Genomic DNA, 14,660 nt, shown 5'->3' with positions numbered 1-14,660 from the left:
CAATGCTATGATCTAAATGCTGTGTTGTATTGAAATTTCCTTCACCAGATAAACTAGTGCATCATCTTTAAGCTCAGACTTCCAAAAGTGTCCCACAAAGGAAAGGACAAAATCCAGGGAGTTTTATAAATGAAGAACTATGAATAAAGCACATATGGACATTATATTGAAACTTAAAAATATATTGAAAAATAAAATAAGACTTTGGGCTTGGAGTCTGATTTTCTTAGCTCCTAACTGGAGCAAATCAAACACTCTACTTAAAAACCCTGCTATTGCCCCCAAACAACCATCTTTTTAGTCTAGAGGCTTCTCCATGAGTTTCAACACTAAATAAAAATTAGGCAAGGTTGATAAAGTTTTAAAGAATCTCCTAGTCAAAACAATCCTGTTGAAGAACAAGAACAGTGAAGTTTGGGCAACAGAACAACATATACTTCAAACATAAGATTTGTGAACTGCCTTTCACATTGGTTGCCAATAGCATCTGCATATTTTCTTGTGACATATTCTCTCTCTCTCTCTCTCTCTCTCTCTCTCTCTCTCTCTCTCTCTCTCTCTCTGTGACATGAACTTTACTTGCTTTGGTTTGCTCAGCATATTAAAAATATTCAACATATTAAAAATTTATGGCTATCCTTACTCCTTGCCAACATCTCTTCCTATAAATGTTTGTTTGTGAACATTATCAGAGGCAATTCTTTTATTCTCTGTGATAGAAATCATGTAATTTTATATGTTTCATACTCTTGATATGAAACTTTCAAATGAAATGGAACTGTGGAAGAATTATTTTTAGAAGACCCTTAAATATCAATAAATGATGAGAATATAACCAATGTGAACAATACACTACCTATACTATATTTGATGCAAGAATTAGCTATTATCAAATAATCCCTATGAAGAGAAATTGGAGAATAATAACTGGAGAATAAAATAATTAAATAAAAGCTATAAGAATTTATATTGATTCTTTTCAGAACATCATAAAATTTTTAATATATATCTACAAAGATTAGGACATGCCTTTGGTGTATGAAATCAGGAACATTGTACAACTAAATTCAGAATGTCTTATGACAGTCTTAAGGTCAAAGATAAACATACACATTAAAGAAGAAACTCAGAAATAATATCTCAGGTCAGTTAATAGTAAATAGACAATTATTGAGCCTATATTTATTTTGTTTCTTTCTAGCAAAGGAGGAAATAAATAAAAAATACAATTCTAATCTTGGCCATGGAAGAACCTAATGCAGTTTCTGAATAGGAAATATATAATTTACAAAATTTTATAGCAGCAATTCAGTGTTCTCAGAAAGAGCCACTCTAAACCAAGGAAGAATTGTTTGGGAATGGCATAAAGTGGTAAGTCCTTGAGCATAAAGATGATTTTAAAATATTTTTTGAGAGAAATGACATACTGGGAACTTATAAAGGCTATTAGCTGGTTCTTACCATATGAATGAAAATGATTTTTATTAAATTTACTTCACTGGGACAGAAGGTCTAATTGAACAAATAATTAGAAACAAAATTTGAGAAATAATAAAGCATATTCACCAGAAAAGCAATTCATGCCTGTATCCACACTGAACAGAAGAGTTTCTTTTCAATGTGAAAGTATTTTGACAGAGACTTTTCTTAAAAGTAAATTCACATTGCAATTCTGGGATTTGAAAAAACATACACTAGTATTTATGTATAAAATGCAACTAGTTATTGAGAGGGTAGAGGAAGTTTCATTAATTCAGTTGTGAAAGAAAAAACAGTGTTTTTTAAAATATATATTTTAATTGTCAGCGGACCTTTATCTTATTTAATTTACATGTGGTGCTGAGAATGAACCTAGTGCTTTACACATGGTAGGCAAGCACACTATCAATGAACCACAATCCCAGCCCAAAAGCAGTATTTTAAAAACAAGATATTAGGGATGTCACATTTAATAAAGAGGAGTAATATTTGATGCCTTGTCTTTGGTCATGTGTGGCTGAAGATTGCAATATGAAATTCATTCTTTCTAGTTCTTAACTCACTGGAGCAGATAATTGGCTTAAATAATGAGATAGAAAGGAAACGAACACATCTTAAAGACAGAATCGACATGATTTAGAAATCAAATTGGATTTGGTGAGAGAAAGTAGAAGAGGGAGTGGAAAAGAAGGTAAGGCAAAAGTGAAGAAATATATAACCAAGCGATTTAAATTTCATAAATGAAATATGACAATGTACCTCATGTGGAATATGTATCTTGCTATGATGTTTTTCTTTAATAACTTAAACATACAAATCATATTACAGGTGTTTCCTAAGAAAGTTCTAGGATACGTTTGGTTCATTCATGGTATAAATTTTTCACTGAAAAATCTAGGATTTCAAATTATTGAAATTCCCTAAACATCCAACTGAGTCTTCATGAAATGATTCTTAAAATACTCTTTCTTTGCCGCAGTCTGGCTGGGCACACAATCACGAGCCACCACACAGCTTGTAGATTCAAACAGCAACTCTTTATTCCCGAACTCACACCAGCCGTCTACAAACACGTTCTGGGGAAATCCACGTTCTCTGCCCAAATCCACTCTCACTGGGCTTCTGTCTCCCAAAAAATACTCTGAATCCCATGAGAACTCAAGGGGAACTCAGGCAGCAGGATATGCCCTATTCCCAGCAGGAATAATCTTAAACCTGGAACGCCCTAAACCCAATTATCCTAAACCGGGAACACCCTAATCCGCCCTGGTCCTTGAGCAAGGTCACCTACATGCAATGTCACTGCAACATGGGGTATGCTGGCAAGGAAATTGTCATACCTACTTGGCTAATGGCTCCCAGCATCTCCCCCCTTCTGATTAATTAAACAACAAGCAATGTGGCTTAAGGACCGTGCCTGGTAGGTTGTCCAATTCAACATATGGTTCTTACCCGTCATCGGAAAACTGACCTTTAGGCATCAGCCTCCTGTCTTAGGTTGATACCACTGCAATTGAATCATACCCGTAACTGACCACCAGTCCAGCATACAGCCATACTTGTGGATAGGTCTATGCACCAGTGGGGGGGGGTGAGGTTCTTTGCCTCACCTCTGTTGGCCCCCAAATTTGGCCTTGGTGCCAGTGGGGGAGTGAGGTTAATGTGGCTTAAGGACCGTGCCTGGTAGGTTGTCCAATTCAACATATGGTTCTTACCCGTCATCGGAAAACTGACCTTTAGGCGTCAGCCTCCTGTCTTAGGTTGATACCACTGCAATTGGATCATACCCGTCACTGACTACCGGTCCAGCATAAGCCATTGGCCCCCAAATTTTAGACCATCACTAGCAGAAGGGAGGAGGATACAGAAATGCCACGACACCAAGCCAATTGACTGCTCCTTCAGCTTGTAGATTCAAACAGCAGCTCTTTATTCCCAAACTCACACCAGCCGTCTACAAACACGTTCTGGGGAAATCCACGTTCTCTGCCCAAATCCACCTCCACTGGGCTTCTATCTCCAAAATATACTGTCTGAATCCCGTGAGAACTCAAGGGGAACTCAGGCAGCAGGATACGCCCTATTCCCAGCAGGAATAATCTTAAACCTTAAACCTGGAACCTAAACCGGGAACGCCCTAATTCGCCTTGGTCCTTGAGCAAGGTCACCTACATTCAATGTCACTGCAACATGGGGTACGCTGGCAAGGAAATTGTCATACCTACTTGGCTAATGGCTCCCAGCAATTCTGTATTGTGTATTTTCCAATACCCACAATTAAATTCAGGATCAATTAAACATTAAAAATCATTTTATTCTTGTACTTAAATTTTAATTCTTTGGTTTCGAAATCAATGTGGATATTCAAATGTGATATAGAATAAATGGAGAAGTCCTATATAAATAGGTACTTCTTTTTAATAATTTAACAGATCACAGTTTGCACTAGATGAAAAAATAGTTTTTTAGGCTGGTCAGGATGGCATGCACTTGTAATCTCACGACCTAGGAAGCTGAGGTAAGAGGATAGCAAGTTCTAGCCAGCCTCAGCTACATACAGAGACCCTGTGTCAAAAGTTTTAGAAAAGGAAAGGAGGCTTGGGGATATAGTTCAGTAGTAGAACTCCCCTGTGGTTATTCCCCAGTACAGTAACACTACCACCACAACAACAAAGTTCTATCCATAATGTATCACTCAATAAAATTACATCACAGAAATTGAACAGTTGAATATTTAATAAAAGTTTAGTAGATTTATAAGCCTTTAAGGGTAGCACCATACAAAGTCATCAAATGGAAACAACCTGTGTTACTTGGCTTTCCATTATTATAACAAAATACCTGAGATAATAAATTCATAAGAAAGGAAAAGTCCATTTTGGATCATTGTTTCAGAGTTTTCAGACACAGTCACTTGACTCAGTGGATTATGGGCTGTAGTGAAACATTATTTCATGATGGGCAGTGTGTAGTGGAGTAAAGCTCCTCCCTTCAAGGCATCTGGGAAGGAAAAAGAGAGAAAGAAGAAAAGTCCAGGGTCCTAATATTCCCCAATGGAATGGCCCTGATGACTTAACTTTCTCCATCTAGACCCGACAGGTGGTCTGCTTCCCAAGAGCACTAAGGAGTAGGGATGGAGCTTTCAACACAGGGGTCTTTTGGAGGACACTTACCCAAACCATAGCACAAACCAATATCCATGTACATCCAAATAAATAAGTAAATTGTGATATTTCACATTATGAAACAAATTATCTATAAAGAAGCATGAATTACAATTCTCTGAAAAACATACACAAGTTTAGAAATATAATATTCAGTGGAAACATGCCAGACACTTATTGCATGTTTTCTTATATGATTCGAAAAAAGGTGCAACTAATGATGGTTTTAGAAGGTGGGTGTTCACCTTCAAGGAATAATGCAGTAACTTAACAGGTAAATGAGAGCACTTCTGGGATGTTAGCATTTTTTCTTTTCCCTTGATCTTAGTACTGTTCCTTTTGGGAATATTTGTGTGACAGTGTACATAGGATTTGTATATTTTTCTGATTTTTACCATACATTTATTTGATTTATAAAATAAATAAGAAAACATTTCCAAAGAGCAGAAAAAATCTTGCAGTAATTAAATGGACAAAACATTAATTCATAGTTAGCAAAAGTTTAAAAATTAGGGAATACTCAATGATGTGCTCAGATGCAAAAAGTTCCAGAGGAAAAAAGAAAGAGAACAAAGCATTGGGCTCTTAGAGAACCACTGAAAATAAGGACTGATTATATTTTAAATGTTAATTTTAATGTTTCCTCTCAAAAATGGGCAGAAGTCTCCTAACCTTGAGAATCTTGAGAAGGGAAGGATCAAGTATGCCCCCTATAGACTGAATTTGATGGATGTCATTGCAAGGATTAAAGAATGTTGGGATGGGTATTGGCTCAAGCAGTAGCGCGCTCACCTGCCATGCGTGCATCCTGGGTTCGATCTTCAGCACCACATACAAACAAAGATGTTGTGTCCGCCTATAACTAATATATATATATATATATATATATATATATATATATATATATAAAATATATATATATTTAAAAAAGAATATCTTCCCTGTAACTGTTAGGGAATGAGGTAGATAATGTTTCTTAAGCCAAACATCTGTATAGAACCTGAAATACACAGGACCCTTAAAAAGATCTAGAAAAGGAATATAAATTTTCATTTATATGGATTTTATTTTATCATAAAAGTAAACACACTGGTTTACACTTATCTGGGAAAGTCTGAAACTCTCAGGTCACCCCTTAATAAGGTCAAGGTCTGGTCTGGGGTTGTATGTAGCTCGGTGGAACAGCACATACCTAGCATGTGTGAGGCACTGGGTTCAATTTCTTTTAAAAGATTAATAGTCCATTGACAAGTAAAAAAAAAATATTTAAAAGAAGGTAAGGTCAAGAGTCTATCTATTTCTCACCTTTCAATGGAGTTGAAGGAGAAAATAAGGAATCCCTTACCTCTAGAATCTTGGATAAATGGGGAAGAAGATGAAGTTTAAATTCAATACAACTGTAAACTGGAAAAATCAGGAATTCTGGGAAAGTAGGGAATTCAAGAAAGCACAGGATCCAAGGAAAAACTACAGATGCCAGTTGTGGGGGAAAAAAAAGTACCATACAAGAGAGAAACCCACTTAAGAGACCAGGATTTTTTCTCAAATAAATCAGGCTTACAGGAGGTTAAAACTCCATGTGGTTATTCAAAAATTCATAAAACCCTACAACAAAAACCATACCATTCAATTTTCCATACCATTATGGCAATTTACCACCCTTTGAGACCCTCTGTCAAACATCTGTAAACTCTAGGCAAATAACAAAAATACAAGTAGCTGAAGATACAGAAAGGTAAGAAAAGGCAGGAAGATTGTGGAGGGGAAACAAAACTCAAAGAAGAATCTAGAATGGGGAGGGTAAAGTTTTCCCTTTTTTGTTTTTTTGTTTTTTATTTTTGTGTCCCTTTGCTCTCAGGAGCCAGTCACAGATAATAGTACTGGCAGCTGGAACACAATAAAAACTTCAACCTGTAAGTGGTGCTCATGAACACTGCCCATTCCAGAAAATTTACTCTATTTAGTGTCTTTCATATGATCAAAAGAGGCATTTAAATTTACCATTAATTATATATCCAGTGTACAGTTATTATGAGTACATTTTATACTTAGAAAAATGAACAAAAAGATTTCTTATTTGATGATAATGTATTGGCCTCATATGATAATTGAGAGTGAAAGTCACATTAGTCTCATTTCTCTCATTCACAACCATGTCAGAGAAACTGAAGATGTGCTTATTTTTTCATCATAAACAATATTAAAAAATAAATTTATGGCATTTACTTCAACACAGTTCCTGTCTTTGATAAATAATGAATATTGTTGAAGTGTAACTGCAGGACCTACAAGATTTCCGTGTTCACGGGACTCTTCAATAGTGCTGGGCTCTGCTCACTCACTAGCTGAGTGATTTGCTCCCTAGGAGGCACCTTCCAGCACTGATACAAATTTAAGCCCAGCGCTTTAATTATTCTCTCAATCTCCTACAACTTGGTAAGGATTATATAGCTCTATGACTCAGCAGTGGGGTAGTTGTTATTTTCTACCCAATTTATCCTTAAATCTCCATTATCATCATTTAAAAAAATAAATTCAACCTACAGACTGAATCTCACAAATCACCATCAGTGTTAAAGAGTGACTTCAAGTAAATATCCAGGCAATTTAAACACCCTGTCAGGGTTGTTGTCCTGTCAATGAATCTTCCCTTTCTATTTCTCCTTCCATAAATGACACAGGACATGGAAGCTTAGTGTCCACATTTTGTGTTCTGTCTCCTTGATCTTTGCTGACCTTCACTAAGATGTGTCTTCTTCCACCTAGGCATCCAACAAAGGTATCTCTCAAGTAAAATTGGCAACTACAATTGGGAACAGTGGACCTTCCCTTGTCTAAGATCTCAAAAGTCTTCACTGAGTCACTTCCTTACCCTACCCCAAGCCCTTCTTCATCCTTTGACAGGAGCTTGGTGGAAATTCTTTATGTCCTAGAACAATGATTCACACCCTGTTAAGTCCTTATCTCTAGTATTTCCCAATTTTATTTTCCCCACAATACTCTGTTTTAATGGAAGTATAATAGACATACTACTAAATACATATATTAACACATGGATTATGGATTTTATAAAATATATACATTTCCACCAACTCAAATCGTTTCCAGTCAGTTTCCATATCGGAGACAAGCATTATTTCAGTTTTCTTAACATAGGTTTTGCTTCCTGAAACTTCATATAAAGGATAAAAATCATCTTTTGCTAAAAAAATTGAGACTCTTCTGTTTTCTAATGTATACCAGGAGGTGTTCTTTTGTAATTGCTGAGTAGAATTTTGTATGAAAATAACACAAATTGTTCAGTTACCCATTGATAGCTTAGGTTGTTTCTAGTTCAGGATTTTCGTGAATAAAATTGCTATGAATAGTCTTGAACAAGATCTTGTTTTTGGACAGACATTAAGTCTCTTGCATAAATACCTAAGAATAAAATCACCAAGTCCTAGAGAAAATGAATTGTTTACTTATAGGAAACTCCTGTTTTCCAAAATGATTATACCATTTTACACTTCCAGAATCATTTGTGAGAGTTTCAATTGCTCCACATTCCCACCCTATTGAGATTATTTGTCTTTAATTTGTAATCATTCTAGTGAGTCTGAAGTATTTTATTGTGATTTCATTTACACTTTTCAAAAAGTTCTAATTCCTTTACTCTCCTGAGATAAAATCTACAGATAGCATGACCTAAATATATATATATATGCAATTTGGAAAAAACTCAATACCATAACTAAAAAGCAGAAACACGAGTGTAATAAAATTGATTCACATATATTTATATGTGAAATATGCAAGTACTACTAACATAATAAGGTGCAAATTATTACACTTATAAGAAGAATCACTATAATTCAAGAACTACAAATGTATAAAATATATACATTGTCTTGACAATTCATGTATAATATAAAGCCTTGGAATCAATAATGCTATTTTGTTAAATGTTGATAAGCTCTTGATACATTTCTGAACACAAAAAAGTGTAATCTTTCCTCCATTTTTATGGCAATTACACTCTTAAAACCCTCAATGGATATTAAAAGTTTACAAAACAAACTTTGAGTTTATATGTAAAATGGAATGAAGTTCTACACTCAATTTTATACATGTTTTTCCACTGTCATAAATGTCTAGAGAAACATCAGAAATTTGTGCAGCATTTGGAAGAGCTTTTTGTCTTGTGGGACTATACATATCAGAAAATGTCTAGTATCACTGGCTCCTACCCACTTTGGTGTATCCAAACACTCAAAAATGCTCCCACATATTCCACTGCCCACCCAGAACCACTCTTGTTAGCACAACCTGGGGTCAGTGGGAATTAGCTTAGGCACTAGCTCAAGACCCTCCTGACCAAATTCTGCTCTCAGCCGGGTCTGATCTACTACCATCTGCCATTGAGTCACCATGATTCTTTAATTTAAATCATTGTATAAGATGCCTTAGTTTGAGTTCTCCCAGGGAAGAGACGGATTTGTATATAGGCTGGGAAGAACTCCAAGGAACAATATTTTTGTGGGAGTAGAGCAAGCATGACTGAGCAAGGGAGAAGCTGAACTGAAATGCAGTTGCAGTAGAGGCCACAGTTGATCAAATAGGGAGATAAGGAGCTCCCTATTCTACTCTTCAGAATTATTCTAACTTGAGGCAGGTTGGCTGCCACAGGTGGGAACCCAGAGCAACATTGTGCAAACTAAAGGAGATACACACTGCTAAATAAACTTTTGACTTTTTCTGGGTTTAGATATTTTGATGATATAATAACAAAGGAAGATGGAGACATATACAGCAATGGAATTCAATTGTGTAGGGCTTGTGGAATAAGATGCAGCAGGAAACATTTATAGGCAAAGCCCAGTGAAAAGCTTTACTGTAACTAACCAATAACTCAACTATTTTCCATTTCTAAAAATGAATCATTAAATATTATTATCCCCACCCTTACAGATGAGACAAGGATCAGACAGGTTCAGTGAATTTTCTTCAAATTCACACTACTTGTGCATGACTATTTCAATCCCTCATTCTAAACAACTGTACCATACATTTGCACACTAAGAAATGTGCCAACATAACTGGTGAAGTAACATATTAATTTTTTAAATACTAAATCTTCACTCTTATTTCTTGTTTTCTCTTGTGCTAAAGCCCCTCAGCACTGGCTCAAAGTATGCAAGTTCATTACCAATTGATTTCCAATGAAGATAGACAGAAAAACACCAACCTTCCCACAATATAAACAAATGTGCAGACTTCCTATCCCAAACAAAATCCCATAAAATTAGTTAATAATAGGAAGGAAAGAGAGTAGTGGCAAATATGATTTTACTTAAAATATGAACTTCATCAAAGCTATTGTTTCCCATTTTCTAATCACTGATTTTGTTATTGCTATAAAAATTCATTTTAGTATTGGCATATAAGTGCATCATGAGATAGTTTATGGCCCACCCCTGCCTCCTGCTTTTGGGGGGGGGGGGGGTTAAATAATTTATCTTTAAAAAGGGGGAGAACTAAAGATACTTTGTTTCCAACTTATTTTCAATGAATCCCAGGGTGCATCTTTCATATAAAAATGGTTCAACAATAAAACATCTCCAAAAGTAAATACTCTTCACCTCTGTGCAAGTAAAGAAAGTCAGAAAAACTAGCCAGAGTGTTCTTTCAAAGAAAAATTGTTGCAAATGTAGAGATGAGGTGGAAGTAGAAGAGCAAATTCTTAAGTATGCTTAGGATGAGCAAATGCCTCATAGAAAAAGCCAATAGGCAGGAAAACAAAACAATTATTTTAAAACATCAATTAAATGTTTAAGGAAATGAAAAGATTTGGTTAACTATGGGAAACAATTCTCTTACTTCTTTGAAAACAACCCTTTTTCTCATTAGCCTCTTTCAGAGACTACACTTTTCCTAGAGTATGAATCAGTCTGTTTCTCTTACCCTTCCTATCTCCTTTTCCACCCAGTGCTCTCTTCTCAGTTGGCTTAATATACCTAAAATATTTAGCTGCAATCAGAGAATTGAGAAACAATGAAATGCCACTTAACTTGGTGGTTCAGGACTCTAAACAATACCATTTATGTTGGTGTGCTCACTTGTGGTGTATTGGGGAGTGTCTTTGAAAGTGGTTATTACAGAACCTAACCTATATTTTGGTGTGGCTACAAGTGGATAAAGTGCTGGTCAGAAAACACGGGGCCAAACTGCATTATTTTACTTCTTTTCTCAGTGAGGAGGGAAAGAACATTCACATTACCACAAAGGACAGCTGGCACCCAGTAGCACTCAAGTGTTAACTGAATCAGTTGCTCACCTTACTGGCTCAATAAGTCAGCTTAGTCAACAGATGTTTCAAAGTGAACATTCCCAATCAGCAACAACAAAATAAATTTGTGTGTATCTTTCTTACTTTCCATAGTGCTTGTGAAAATGAAATTTTTAAAAGTTGGACCAAAAAATGAAAACTGGGTTGAGGTTCAGTCACTTAGAAAGGATAATGCAAAATAAGTTTAGATGTAAGATTAAATCATCATAGACCATTTTTTAAGTCTTTTGATGACTTGAACCAACAATTATGAGTTTAACCAACAGAATGACCCATCAGCCACCTTCTGACACAAGTAACTTCATCAAAAGTTCACATGAATCCACTTAAAATGAAACCTGAAAACCTAACAATATACATTTTTGACAGTATTTTTAAATGTCACTTTGACACAGTTCTTAAAACAGCTAATTGTTGTTGTTCACATATATACAGTTACACAAATTCTTACTTTTCATGTCTTCTCTTCTGAAAAAGTTTACTTACCATTCAATGTTCTCAAAAACCACTCGCTACAGTTATTAAAGTGTGTGATTCATTTTGACACCAAATCACATATTGTCTCCGACTTTTACCATCTGACATGTGTATTCTTCAAAAGACAAACACCATATATTGAGGCAGTTCCCCTGCTTTTCATTTGTACTTCAACACACCTAACAAAGTGCAAGCACACAAATACTGAAAACCCACAATAATTTTCTTTGTCTGGAATCCAACATTGCATCTCTTTCCTTCTTGGCACATGTATCTTGAGTTTGTGACAATACCATCAATAAACTCATTCTTTCCATTGAGATGTGACTGATCACTCTCCTTGGTTCTATCCCAAGCAGGCAATGTCCACATAACTATTTAATGATGTGCTGCTGCCTTAGATTACAACCTGTTCAGCCTTTTACCCAGGAGAGCCCCACTGGCAAAAGTACATCAAGTAATGTGGAATCTACTACTGTCCAAAGATGTAGTTGGCAAAAATGAAATTTCTTTGAAGTCTCATGTTTTATCTTTTGAAGTACATCATTTTGCATTCTATTCCATAATTCATTCATTCAACATTACTAGCTGCTTACTCCATGACAGGAATTACTAGAGTACATTGTAATGAATATAGTTTTTATTTTTAACCTGGTAAAATTTAACTTGGCTCAAGTAGAAAAACTAAACAAAGATTTGCCGAAATCCTAGAAAAAAAACAGATAATTCAAGACATGCTAATTATTGCTTCATATACCATTAGTCATGGCTTTGCTCATCCTGGGAGTCTGTGTGCTCTGTTTTGAAAAGCTGAATCTTGATTTAATTCCCAAAATAACACCAAGAGCAAACTGAATACCTACATGAAAGGACTTGTAAATGATATTAGAACTAATCAGGTAATATTTATTTTATCACTAGGTTTTGCCTATAGTCTGAAATAACAAAAGTGGAAAGCCATATCAATACCTGGAGAAAATGTATACAACTGATCCTTAAAAACAACAAGAAGTGGAGAGAGGAATTTTTTATTTTTTGGCAGTACTAGGGATTGAATTCAGAACCTCACACGTACTAGGTAAGCACTCTACCACTGAGCTACATCCCCAGGCCTGGGAATCATTCTTGAAGATGCAAGGTCAAGTCTTCACTGAACTCAGTACCACATGGCTCCTCACTGCTATTTTAGCCACAGACTGCTTCTTCTACGTGCTTATGCATCTTTTATTTTATTTTCTTTTCCCATTTTTAACTTTATTTTTAGTTGATATATAAAAACATGAAATTTTTACATATTAACAGGTTAGCACATTATTTTTTTGGGGGGGGGGTTGTAAAAGTCTTTTTTTCCTTATTATTCATTTTCTAATTTCTTTTTTTTTTCTCTTTTCTTTTTTTTTAATTTTTTATTGTTGGTTGTTCAAAACATTACAAATTTCTTGACATATCATATTCCACACTTTGATTCATGTGGGTTATGAACTCCCACCTTCACCCCATACACAGATTGCAGAATCACATCAGTTACACATCCATTGATTTACATGTTGCCATACTAGTATCTGTTGTGCTCCGCTGCCTTTCCCATCCTCCACCATCCCCCCTCCCCACCTCTCCCCTCCCCTCCCCTCCTCTCTCTCTACCCCCTCCACTGTATAACCCTGAGGGTCTCATTCCATTTCCATGCAATTTCCCTTCTCTCTCCCTTTCCCTCCCACCTCTCATCCCTGTTAAATGTTAATCTTCTTCTCCTGCTCTTCGTCCCTACTCTGATCTTAGTTACTCTCCTTATATCAAAGAAGACATTTGGCATTTGTTTTTTAGTGATTGGCTAGCTTCACTTAGCATAATCTGCTCTAATGCCATCCATTTCCCTGCAAATTCTATGATTTTGTCATTTTTTAATGCAGAGTAATACTCCATTGTGTATAAATGCCACATTTTTTTTATCCATTCGTCTATTGAAGGGCATCTAGGTTGGTTCCACAGTCTTGCTATTGTGAATTGTGCTGCTATGAACATCGATGTAGCAGTGTCCCTGTAGCATGCTCTTTTTAGGTCTTTAGGGAATAGACCAAGAAGGGGAATAGCTGGGTCAAATGGTGGCTCCATTCCCAGCTTTCCAAGAAATCTCCATACTGCTTTCCAAATTGGCTGCACCAATTTGCAGTCCCACCAGCAATGTACAAGTGTACCCTTTTCCCCACATCCTCGCCAGCACTTGTTGTTTGACTTCATAATGGCTGCCAATCTTACTGGGGTGAGATGGTATCTTAGGGTGGTTTTGATTTGCATTTCTCTGACTGCTAGAGATGGTGAGCATTTTTTCATGTACTTGTCAATTGACTGTATGTCCTCCTCTGAGAAGTGTCTGTTCAGGTCCTTGGCCCATTTGTTGATTGGGTTGTTTGTTCTCTTATTGTCTACTTTTTTGAGTTCTTTGTATACTCTGGATATTAGGGCTCTATCTGAAGTGTGAGGAGTAAAGATTTCTTCCCAGGGTGTAGGCTCCCTATTTACCTCTCTTATTGTTTCTTTAGCTGAGAAAAAAACTTTTTAGTTTGAGTAAGTCCCATTTGTTGATTCTAGTTATTAACTTTTGTGCTATGGGTGTCCTATTGAGGAATTTGGAGCCCGACCCCACCGAATGTAGATCGTAGCCAACTTTTTCTTCTATCAGACGGCGTGTCTCTGATTTGATATCAAGCTCCTTGATCCATTTTGAATTCACTTTTGTGCATGGCGAGAGAAAGGGATTCAGTTTCATTTTGTTGCATATGGATTTCCAGTTTTCCCAGCACCATTTGTTGAAGATGCTATCCTTCCTCCATTGCATGCTTTTAGCCCCTTTATCAAATATAAGATAGTTGTAGTTTTATGGATTGGTTTCTGTGTCCTCTATTCTGTACCATTGGTCCACCCACCTGTTTTGGTACCAGTACCATGCTGTTTTTGTTACTATTGCTCTGTAGTATAGTTTGAAGTCTGGTATTGCTATACCGCCTGATTCACACTTCCTGCTTAGCATTGTTTTTGCTATTCTGGGTCTTTTATTTTTCCATATGAATTTCATGATTGCTTTCTCTATTTCTACAAGAAATGCCGTTGGGATTTTGATTGGCATTGCATTAAACCTATAGAGAACTTTTGGTAATATCGCCATTTTGATGATGTTAGTTCTGCCTATCCATGAACAGGGTATATTTTTCCAT

This window comes from Marmota flaviventris, unplaced genomic scaffold (genome assembly GCF_047511675.1).
Source record: "Marmota flaviventris isolate mMarFla1 unplaced genomic scaffold, mMarFla1.hap1 Scaffold_297, whole genome shotgun sequence".
Taxonomy (NCBI): domain Eukaryota; kingdom Metazoa; phylum Chordata; class Mammalia; order Rodentia; family Sciuridae; genus Marmota; species Marmota flaviventris.
Note: the sequence above shows the minus strand (reverse complement) of the source record.